The 12646-nt window shown below is 37.9% G+C and overlaps 1 long non-coding RNA gene across 1 annotated transcript in view; it reads left to right on the forward strand.

Moving 5' to 3' along the window:
* LOC141801382 (uncharacterized) overlaps positions 1-12646 on the forward strand; it is a 128515-nt gene that overhangs the window by 76875 nt on the left and 38994 nt on the right. Inside the window, exon 2 of the long non-coding RNA XR_012599390.1 lies at positions 1562-1662. This is a non-coding gene — a long non-coding RNA (uncharacterized LOC141801382). The remainder of the gene's footprint in view (positions 1-1561; positions 1663-12646) is intronic.

Raw genomic sequence — 12646 nt, forward strand, 5'->3', positions numbered from 1 at the left:
AGCTTGGGTCTAAAACCGTTTGGGAACAGGTGTGGATATATCTATCTATCCATATGTGTGTGTATACATATATATATATATATATATATATATATATATATATATATATATATATATATATATATATATATATATATATATATATATATATATATATAAACATTTATTCTCATTGTCAGTGTTCAGAAAAAGTACGTTTCATTTTATTTCTGCTGGTGTTGGGTTTGCTCTGGCTACAGAAAACAGTTTGATATCTTCTGAATGATTTTTAAAGCCTGTAAATGTATTTTTTTTTAAAGTCAGCTCTAAAAGATAGTTAAATTAACTTTCTTGCTTGTCTTGTAACTCAGTCTATAATAAAATTAAAACCAGAGTGCTGTACCAAATAACATCAAACATTCTGCAGTTTTGTTTTTATACTGCTGTAATTGACTGATTTTATTTTTATAATGTGCACTGCTGATGCATTTTATAGTGGTGCTGGTATAAGTGCTCTATAAATATATTTTACTTTTCCGCTCACTTCCCGTCACATATATGAGGAGCTTGTAAACAGACTGCTTCAAAGCTTTCCGTCTGTTTTCCAAGCACAAGGTGTATTTAAAGGAGGTGGCTGCTGACTGAACAGACACACAGCCAACCTCTGTGGAGAGATCCCTCACAAGAACACACCAAAGTGACAGATACCGTCTGGCCTGCAGGAAATTGTGCACAGACAGCCTTATACAGATTGTTTACCTGCTTTGTGTCCTTGTCTTTCCCCTCATCTCATCCTGCAGCTTATGCAGCCACACAGAAATCTACATCAAGAACCTGCATGATATTAGTCGTTTATCACTAGTGTACAGGTGGGGGGTAAAAGGGAAATTTACAATGACACTTATCAGACTAAAACAATATGTCAGCACTTCAGCACTGGCACTTTGTGTCCTTTTTTATGTACTGAAGAAAATAGATAAACTTTTATGGGCAGGTTGTGTTGCTTTAGTTTTTCTTTTCTAAAGTAGTTTATGATGTACATTAGTTTATGATATAATAAAATTTTTCCTCCCATTGCAAATTGGTTTGCGAGCAAAATGTACAAACTTTTCAGCTGTTTGCAATAAACAAATATAATCAGAACCATCTAAATAGATAGACACAACTAAGGTTTGCAAGTCTTAACCAAACTGCAAGAATAAAACAACTTTTGGATAATGTTGAGTCTGCATTAGTCATTACAACCTCTTTACGAAAAGCATCTAGAGTACTTAGCCAAGCACAACCAGAAACCATCTTCTGACAGTGGTCTTTAGAAATTTTAGCAAATTATTCACAGACGATGGCCTCTCCATAACTTATAGTCTTTGGTTTGGAAGCTCCAGCTACCTTCCAGAAATCCAGCCATAGATTTTCTACTGGGTTCAGGTCAGGCAGCTGTGATGGTCGCTCTAAGATTATCCCGGGTATTCCTCCAAGGCTAAGCTTTGATGGACCTTCAGATACGCTTTGGATCATTGTGCTGTTGAAACAACACCCAAGCTTCAGCATCCTCACAGACACACTGTCATTTTCTCCTCAGATTCTCTGATGCTTGATTGAATCCATCTTGCACTCCACGTGCTACAGAAGAAGCAGAGCAGCCCCAGAGCATCACCAAGGCACCACCATGCTTCACTGAAGGTAGGGTGTCCTTTTCAACATATGCTTCATTCTTTCTCATCCTCCCATACTTCTGATCCACAGGCCCAAAAAGCTCCACTTTTGTTTTACCACTACACAGAACAGAATCCCAAAATGTCTGTGACTCATTTATATTATTTTTAGCATAATGGAGACAACTTTTCAGATGACTTTTGTGTCCGTAATGGTGCCAGTCTTGAGTTTGATCATGGAAACCTTTGATAGTTAGTATTTGTGCTTTTTGGGGCAAACTGAAACGTTAGAGTCTGCTGCCACCAAGTCTTGCTGGTCTTCAGACACCAAAGGGTTTTAGGCCCCCTTAACAGTCTAGTTAAAAACTGCCCTTTCCAGGCAGTGTAGACATTGTTTTTCTAATTTAAACTTGCAAAATATGCTTTTAACTGTATCTCAAGGAAAACCCAGTGCCTTCAATAGCATTTTGTATCTTTTTCGTTGTTTGTGCAGGTAAATGAGCGCTTCTCTTAAACTTTTGGACAGTTTTCTTGGCATTGCCATATTTCCAACAGTCAAATTTTAACAACTTACCTTTATCTAATGTTTTCTTCCTCAAGCACATCTGATGCAACTTTGTTCTTTTTCTTGTTTTTGATGTGCTTTCGATTAGTTACATCAGGTGCACATGCTTTGCAAATGTGTTCTCTCATAAGCAGTTCTGCTCATGTGGTTGGACAATTGTGGTAATGCAATAACTGTTAAGTGGCATTTGTGTTGAAATTATAATTAAATGAATTTATAAAACCATGCAGACATGTTAAGAGATCATGCTGAAAAAGACAAGATCCTGCTGATTGTATACAACCATTAATGTTGGTAAATACTCATTGCTCACTTAACTCTTTGCCTGTGACCATGGCATTTAGTTGGATCAGCCTGACATATTCTGCATTGACTCAGAGCTGCTTCACCAGGCAAAAAGAAGGAATGAATCAGTAACCTAGGAATGTACAACTCACCTCCTGGAGTCCCGAGGATGACTTCAGTAAGTGCAGAAAATGACCCTTTTTTAAAATTTGCATTTTAAGTGCATAAAAACATATTTGGAATTAGATAAACCAAGTATTCTTATAAATTGTTGAAGTACAAACTATCTGTGTTTCAATGACATAACAACAACCATACAGATTGCAAATTCTGGTAAAAGTATCACAGAGGTAACACTGCAATGCAAAACATCTTTAAGGAATTACTGTACGATTTAAAAAGAGAATATTGGATCTGTTGAAGTAATGCAATTTTTTTTTTATATATCAAATTCAATGTTTTAAATTAAGATTTACAGTGATCCATCACAAAATATAATTTTTTAAAAGGCCAACATAGCAAAGCTCACCAACACATCATATTTATTACCATATAAAACATTAACCATGCTGGGTTAGGTTAACATCTTAATGTTTTGCTGGGTCTGATATTAACTGCATTCCATCCTTACTCACAGTTAAAAAATTAGGTTAATACAAATAGGAAACTTTACGAGTTGATAAAAAGTTAACTCAACTTAAGACTATTAGTTACATTTACTTACCTTTTTAAGCAACTTGTTCCCTCAATTCCTCTAAGTATTCCTTTATCTTTTTATCTTTGTATCTTTTATCCTTTACATTTTATTCCCTTTCCTATCTTTTACTCTACTTTTATTGTTTTATCCTTATCTTATTTTATTTCAGTTTTTATGCATATTTAATGTTTGGCTCCTTATTTAAAGTGTACCCCTGTAAAGCACTTTGGTCAGCCGAGGTTGTTGTTAAACGTGCTCTATAAATAAACTTTGACTTGACTTGACTTGACTAAGTTAGCTCAACTTCTCACATTTTTACAGTTGAAACAACTCAAAGTTGGGTTGATGCAAAATGTTGATTGGAGAACAATTAAATTATTAGGTTCATTTGACTTAAGCAGTTGTGTTACTTGAACTCATTTGCGTCATAAAAAAAACGAATTCATTTAGGTGTTACCAATTTAAGAAATTCAATTAAGTTGGTTCAACTACTTTCTTTTTTTAGTGTATGCACTTCTGCAGGAAGGAACAGTTCATCAGTTTTCTGGTTTTAGATTGATGCACTTAAAATTTGATTTGAACTGCTGTATTTTACCAATATTATCAACTAAGATGACAGTAGTTTTATTCCAGGTTAAAAACACCCTGCTGATACCCAGCTGTTTCCTAACTTGTGCTAAGTGAGAAGAGCACACCACATAAATAATTTGTGTCTCAGAACCATACTTTTTCTTGTCTCTGTTTCAGTCGATACAAGATAAAATTTGCTGCCAGGATGGGCAAGAAAACACAACCTGAAGTGGCTTCAGACAAATCTAGTGAGCAGGCTATATTACCTCTGTAAATAACACTCTTAATGAGGCTGGGAAGGGGGGCACAGCCAGCTCTGTATCAGTGTCTCCAAGATTAAACAACTTTTGTCTTGAGCACTGAGGTATATATAATGGGCTTGGCAGGTGAGGCAAATTATCTCTGTCACCAGCTGAAGAGCCTGCTGGAACAAATGCTGGGGAATGCTGATCCAAGAGTTTCAGCAACCAGGACAGTGGAGTTGACACTTGCAGAGAAAAGGATCAGATTCTGCTGAAGTTTTCTTGGATTACCTAATTTGTTTTGGCAAATATCAGTATTTTACAACTCAGTGGTTTTAATGAGGGTCTAGATACTCTCAAGATTCTAAAGAATATCCTGAGTCCAGATGAGTGGTGTGATTGCAAAGTCTCTCAATATATGGTCTTTTCAGCAGTGGTGGCTCAGTCTGCAGGAACTTAGCTAGTGAACAGGAGGGTTTCTGGTTCAAGTCCCAGGACAGACTAAAGTGTGACATTTGGGACCTATTATTTAACATTTGAATGTTAACTTACAAGGCACCACCAAGATGCTCTTGAGCAAAGCACTGTGGCCACGACTCCTTTTTTTTGCCAAACGTGTGCAGCCCCTCCACTCTGATATCTCTCCACTAGTGGAAATCCCTTGGGATTTATACTAGTGTAAGTCATTAGGATCCTATGTATATGTGTGTAAATCTGGCCTATGTATACAATTGTATACTTTTTTCTCTGACTAGTCTTTTTTTCTTGTGTCTTCAAACAAAGGTCCTAAAAAGATTCAAATAAATGTTTAATAATGTAAGAAAAAGGACACAGTGGAGTCACACTCAAAGTGGTAAGCCTATTTTTTTTTGTCATACTACTGCTCCTGTTCCAGGCTGCAAGACACCCAAGTCATTGAAACATGACAAAAATAATAACACTAGTTATTAAAAAAAAAGTTGTTTTGCAGCTTTTTGATTCATGAGCAATGGTTAATTGATGTGTCACAGCAGTGGCATCAAGCAAAAATAGGGTAATGACGTATGTGCAGAGACCTGCTACAGTCAGACTTCGACAGATCCGCTCCAGTGTAAGCTGACACACTGAGGACACAGTCACCAAAAACCGCAATTGTTCTTAATCACGCTTAAACCCTAAAGCCCAGTTCATTTGGCCAGTGTGGCAGCAAGTGTGCCTACTTTGGAGAGGTGGGCATCGCGGTTCAATTTATGTACAAGCACAAGCACGTGGACATGAGGTAGTATCCATGTCATACACTCACCGGCCACTTTATTCTGTACACCTAGTACCGGGTTGGACCCCCTTTTGCCTTCAGAACTGCCTTAATCCTTGGTGGGACAGATTCAACAAGATGCTAGAAACATTCCTCAGAGAGATTGGTCCATATCGACATGATAGCATCAAGCATTTGCTGCAGATTTGTTGGCTAAACATCCATGATGAGAATCATCATGCACACCCAAAGGTGCTCTATTGGATTGAGATCTGGTGACTGTGGAGGACATTTGAGCGCAGTGAACTTATTGTCATGTTCAAGAAACCAGTCTGAGATGATTCCAGCTTTAGGACATGGAGCGTTATCCTGTTCGAAGTAGCCGTCAGAAGATGGGTACACTGTGCTCATAAAGGGATGGACATAGTCAGCAACAATACTCAGGTAGGCTGTGGACTTTAAACCATGCTCAATTGGTACTAAGGGGCCCAAAGTGAGCAAAGGAAATATCCTCCACACCATTACACCAGCAGCAGCCTGAACCGTTGATACAAGGCAGGATGGATCCATGCTTTCATGTTGTTGACACCAAATTCTGACCCTACCAACCGAATGTGGAGCAGAAATCCAGACTCATCAGACCAGGCAGACGTTTTTCCAATCTTCTATTGTCCAGTTTTGGTGAGCCTGTGTGAATTGTGGCCTCAGTTTCCTGTTCTTAGCTGACAGGAGGGTCACCTGGTGTGGTCCTCTGCTGCTGTAGCCCATCTGCCTCGAGGTTGGACATGTTGTGCGTTCAGAGATGCTCTTCTGCAGACCTTGGTTGTAACCAGTGGTTATTTGAGTTACTGTTGCCTTTCTTTCAGCTCCAACCAGTCTGTCCATTCTCCTCTGACCTCTGGCATCAACAAGGCATTTTGGCCCACAGAACTGCCGCTCACTGGATATTTTCTCTTTTTCAGACCATTCTCTGTAAACCCTAGAAATGGTGTGTATGAATCCCAGTAGATCAGCAGTTTCTGAAATACTCAGACCAGCCCGTTTGGCACCAACAACCATGCCATGCTCAAAGTCTCTTAAATCACCTTTCTGACTATCTTGCTTGGTTCAGTGAGGTTGTCGCAAGAACTGCTCCCCCTGGTGGCTGGCTGCAGTACAGGTAAAAAACTTAGTCTCCCCAGCCAGATGAGCTGTGGTTGAACTTTAAAAAATTAATTATGTTTCTTGCGTACGATTATTTTGGTTTTTTGAAGATATTATTTGGTTGCCTCTTTTTTCTGTAAAGTTTTGTCTTCATTAGTTATCAAGAGGTTAAAAACAAAGTTTTACATTTTATTTAACAATGATTGACAGCTGCCGTTCTTGTGTGTTTTTTGGGGCGATTGCAGAATATGTTGGGAGATAAAGCCAAGAAGAGATTTTACTCTCGAAAGACAAAAAAATGATCATTATATTTGTCACCTGACTCCACTCAGATTCTCTCAGAGTCTTTACTGCACAGACTCTAGCTGGACAACAGCTACCAATGGCTGTGCCAGTGATGGGGTATTTTGGCTTCAATGGTAAATGGCGGAGCCACTTTGTCCACTCTATATACAGTCTGGGGTATGCTCTACACAATTCTTTTTTAAATCCTACAGCCCAATGTGAAGCTTTTTACAAGGACACATGTTGACTCTATCTCTGCTGTACAAAACCAATAGGACATTTTTTCCCCATCTGAATAAATGAGTACCTTTATGTGTGCAATTGAATGACAGTATATAATCAATTAAGAAGCAAAAACAGTTTCCAGAACAAAGGTAAAAGTAATCTAAGCGTGTGAATCATGGTCAAAGAGTTGTGTTTGTGTTTTTAAGATGTATCCAGTCTTTGTGTAGAGCAGCAGATTTTTCCCTGGTGGCTTGCTGTGAGTCAAGGAGAGCTGAAGTCGATAAGTTTAATGACTCCCACACTTCAAAGCAGGCTCATTTGAATATTAAATTATAGCACATCATTAATTTAAAAAGAAAAAAAGTGAGGGATGGCATGGGCAGAGTTTTTTGCAGCAGATGTTAGAGATGGCAGCAAATGCAAGGCCAGAGAGAGAGACGGCGAGAGTGAGTCAGAGACAGAGAGAGAGGGGCAAAAACATAAACACGATAAACACTAATTAGCTACTCTAATTGAAGTGCACTCTTAAAGTAATTACTAGGCAGAGGAAGCAGTATTTACATTCATAAATAATTGTGACAGCACAGGGAGCGAGAGCAGAGTCCGTCTTCTTCCCTGTGGGTCTGCAGATGGTGAGTGTGTCTCTCCATAAATCTGTCACTCATCAGCTGTATCAGTGAGAGTTACTGCTAATGGCTCTGTACAACGGTAGATTTGGACACATTAACTTCAATGTGGATCTTTGAAAAATAAAAATGATTGCAGTAAAGTATACAGGCATATGAAATATGAATTTATTTTGTCATAAAAGCAGCCAGTGAAAAAAAATAACACACCTGTTGTAAATTTTCTCCGTCACACAGATTCTCTGATTTTAGTCTCACAAAAATGCAGCTAAGTGGTCTGACAGGCAGGTGAAATGTGGTTGATAGATGCGTCTGTCCTTTCAAACAGAAACAGAAGCCCAGAGGCTCCATGCACATGGGGTGGGCGATACTGGGAATTTTGGTATCGATCTGATATCAAGTAAATATAGGACTAGTATCACAGATACTGATACAGATAATTTTTTTTTCTTTAAATGTAATGATCATTGAATAGTTTTGTGATTTTGCCTTGAGTTGGTTGATTCTGATTATGAAAATTAGGGATGCAGGATATTAGATTTTTGCCGATATCCGATATGCCGATATATCGAAACCCCTTTTGGCCGATACTGATACCAATAATCCAAAGTTTGTTTTTTTCACTGTAAAGAAAGCTAAGTCTATCCTGTACTGGAATTTATATGTTACTCTAATTGTGACGGTCTTATTTGTTTAAGAAACACACATAAAACAAGACAAAAAACATTTGATTTTACCATAAATAAGAAATGTATTATTTTTTTTCAAACTCAAGACATTCAGTATTGAAATACAGAAAAATAATTTCTTTGGATCACATGAACTTTAAATGTACAATGCATTTTGAATATCACCTTATCGGCTGTGCATATTGGCAGAAGTTTTCATATCTTCCGATACCAATAAACGTGTTTTTAAGCTTTTATCAGCCGATAACGATATTGTGCCGATAATATCGTGCATCCCTAATGACAATGGTAAAACACAGCACAAAGATTTTAGGCAATAAAAATGCCTTTTTTTTAACTAACCACAACAATAGAACAACATTTTAACTGTATAAAAGTAATAAATTAATTATTTTACCACCACAATTGTTTAAAAAAAAAAATCACAAGTGCAAAATAACAAAAAGGTCCCTCCCATTCGCACAGAGAAGCAGCAGATGGAGGAAGGTAAAGTAAAGTGCTGGACGACACAAGAGAAACTGCAGTATCGATCTCATCATGCTAGTATTGATCCGCTACCAATGCTCATCTTGGTATCCATACTATCGATACTTAGATCGATTCGCCCACCCCTACCATGCACTTCTATTCAGGGTTGGGAGGGTTGCTTTAAAAATGTAATCCTGTACAATTAAAAGTTACTAGTGAAAAAATGTAATCAGTAACTTACTCTAAGTATCACAATACTATATTAATGCATCTGATTACTTTTGATCACTTTTGGATTACTTCAGTAACATCCACATAATGATAAGAGTCTAAAAGATGTTTTATTGGCTCAGTGTATTTTTTTTTAAAGGTACGATAAAATCTCCTTTTACACTTTTAACAAATCAGGTGTCCACATACTGAATTAAAAAAAAATAAAAATAAAAATAAAAATATATATTAAAAGCAAATTCAGGCTGCAGCTACTGATTTTAAATTATCCAAGTATTTGCCTACAAAACACTGTTGTTTACAAAGTTGACAGAATTTGCTTTTTCACAGTTTAACACACTAAGAATGTTGCATGCGTGCTCACTGTGCATGTGTCTGCTGCATTGTCGTGTATCCTGTGTGATTTTAAAATGCAATCCTGCTAAATAATCATCATTTTTTATCAAACATGCCGCTAGTCTGATTACTAAGTAATGGATTACTGTTATATTTTTTGTATCCTAATTACGTAACGCCGGTTCATGTAATCCATTACTCCCCAAATCTGCTCGTATTAATTAAAGCAACAAAACGAAAAACTTTAAACAGGGAAGCTATTTTTATAAAAACATTTATTACTAGAAATTTACCATTAAAGCACAGGTAACACAAGACTGTATAAATTCACAAGTGAGAAATTAAAACATCCGCATCAGGTATAAATGGCGAAGATAATGACAGCACATCAGCACCCACCACGTACAACGAAAGAGTTACACACACACACACACACACACACACACACACATACACACACACACACACACACACACACACACACACACACACACACACACACACACACACACACACACACACACAATTTCATTAGTATGATTCCATGATATGCAATGTCCACTTTGGATGGAAAGTATTACCGCCAAATGAGAAAAGCCGGGAGAGTCTGAGACAATGCGTCAATCAAACGACACCACGAGCCTTTTGCTTCACACGCCTTCCTGACAGCTCAACACTGTGCATGTCACAGGGCTGCCTTCATTACAGGCTGCCATTCTGTGTCACACACTCACACACAGGTAGGAGACATCTATTTTAACTGTGCTGGGGTTATTTATAAAGGTGATAGATGGATGGAGAACTTGGGTACATCAACCCCCCTGCTGCCACACAGTATCATGATAAACTGCTGTGTTCTCGGTATTGACCTTTCCGGGATTGCTTGCTATTTGGTCACAAAGAGGAACAATTAGATTGTGAGGATTACTACTGTTTTTCTTTTTGTTTTTTCAGTTGTATAAGCTTCTGCTGAATACTGTGGAGAAAATGTCAAACTGTTACTGTTAAAAACCATCAGAAAAAAGATTAAGTGTACATGTTGTCTGAGTCTCAGTTTTTGGCCAAATTTATCATGAAATAGTGTGTATTGTAGACTTTTTTGGGAAAAAAAAGAGGGTTGAGACTTTACCCTTTGTTATATTACATAAAGCTGGTTTGTGCACGAAATGACACGATGAAATAGCTGATTTGTTGTTTTAAGTGGATTTTGATATTCATGTTATCTGACATTTGGTTTTAATAGCACACATACATTAGGGGATATTAGCGGGCCAAATTAGAAAAAGCTTTTAAGCTTTGCATTTTTTCTGCGGGTACCCCTGTAGTGGATGATTCAATGCTTTGCTCAAAAAATATGATTATTTTTAATTTTCATTCATTCATATTAAGATGGTGTTTTGGAAAATCCAAATTTCATCCCCTGCCTGAAACTCTTCATTTTAGTTGCGGTTCCTTTAAGGCCCTCTGCAGACCTTGGTGTTTGAGGCCCTATGAAGTGACATCATTACTGCAAGTCTTAAAGGGATAGTTCAGTTTTTTTGAAGTGAGGTTGTATGAGCTCTATGTGACCACTAAGGACATTAGATACAGTAGAAAGTTGTCTCCTCTCCCTCAGTAAGACACAAACTGTAATCGATGGTGACGAGGAAATAGGCGCTAACAGGGACAGACCGTACCAAATTCAAAGGGTATTTTCTCTCCCTACAAGAACTAAAATCAAAAAGTAATACCACAGTTTAAGAGTACGCTACATAAAATATTTTTTAAGTGCATTAAGTCTTCGGAAATATAAATATTTATCCAGACCTAACTAACTGGTCATGTGTCCTTCCGCGCAACGCTAGTGCGCTCCGTCCCCCCTCCTCCTTTCAGCTGTAGGGAATGTAAACAAGCTATGCTTCAGGCGCGGGTTTTAGCCTCGTGTAAGTTTGATCAAGTATCGTAATTCTTTTGTTTGTACTCTAAGGATTGTGAGGCAGCTTAGGAAATTCAAAATGAGTGACTATGACAGCGACGATGAAGTTCCATTCACTTTGGAACCAAAAGGATACCTGTATGAACCGGAGCACATGATGAGCTGCTACAGATGGCGACTGAAAGGAATACAGAGGAAACATCCGCGTACTCTTAAACTGTGGTATTACTTTTTGATTTTAGTTCTTGTAGGCAAAGAAAATAGCCTTTGAATTTGGTACGGTCTGTCCCTGTTAGCGCCTATTTCCTCGTCACCAGCGAATACAGTTTGTGTCTTACTGAGGGAGAAGAGACAACTTTCTACTGTATCTAATGTCCTTAGTGGTCACATAGAGCTCATACAACCCCACTTCAAAAAAACTGAACTATCCCTTTAAGAGGACTTTGAGAAGATCTTGTGAAGATTTCGTGAAGATCTCAAGCTGTTTTCAGAATTGACAATTTTGGGCAACTTGCAGACAGATCCGTGGATTTCTACAATGTAGGAATACGTAGCAATTTGAAAATCTGCACACATTTATTAAGAACATCCAGTATTGTTACTTTTGTATCCATGTTTAATAATATGGGAAAGCATAATAGCCCCTCTTTAACATTTTCCCTATTACTATTGCTGTGTTTGGTTTGAGTTACTTTGCAGTGATAAGCAAGTTGGAGATGCTTATCCTCTGCTTTGCTTGACACCGGCTCTGCCTGGATTACAGGACAGGTTGTTGCTTCCCAGTCAGTAATATGGTTGACAACAGTAGATAAGTAGTAACTCCAGTTTCTGGAGTATTCCACTTCGAAGTGACAAACTGATTAAATGATCTTAGCATGCATGCAGTGTGTGCCATGTTGTCTTCTGTAAAAACCTGAAAAAATAATTTAAAAAGCTCTTCATTCCGACTCAAATGAGAGAAATACTTTCATCGATTTATTTAAAGCACTAGAGACACTTTTTTTTGTGTTTCTCTGTTTTTGTTCCCATGGTAATTGGCACTCAACTAAATAGCAAGATCATAATTTCTGGAGAGTTTGGATGTCTTGACTAAGTATTAATGAACTGGTTGTCATGTTGAAGAAAAGGAAGCAACAGATTTTCAATCCTACTGATTTACAAACTCTGGCTCTGGCTGCCTCCCTCAGTTAATTTGTTTTTGTCCTCTCGCTCGTATATATCAGCAAATTAAATTGTCTAATCGGAATTGTTCTTTTGGCTCTGGCAAACAGCAATGTGTCTCCACAGTGGGGTCAGTCTATACAGGAAGAAACCTTTCTATAAATTGTCGCTTTATCAGCCAGTTTGAACTGCAGGGGGCAGGAGGTTTTCTAATCTTTGGAGAAATGTGCATACATTGGCTCACAGGGAGGAAACAAAGGACACAGAGGATGAAGCCCTGCTGGGGAGCTATGAGGAACATAAAGGAGTGCCGTAAAACTCTCTTAGCTGTTCTCACATT

This window comes from Halichoeres trimaculatus, unplaced genomic scaffold, assembly GCF_033239565.1.
Source record: "Halichoeres trimaculatus isolate MK-OKI-2021-1 unplaced genomic scaffold, fHalTri1.1 fHalTri1_scaffold_12, whole genome shotgun sequence".
Taxonomy (NCBI): Eukaryota; Metazoa; Chordata; class Actinopteri; order Labriformes; family Labridae; genus Halichoeres; species Halichoeres trimaculatus.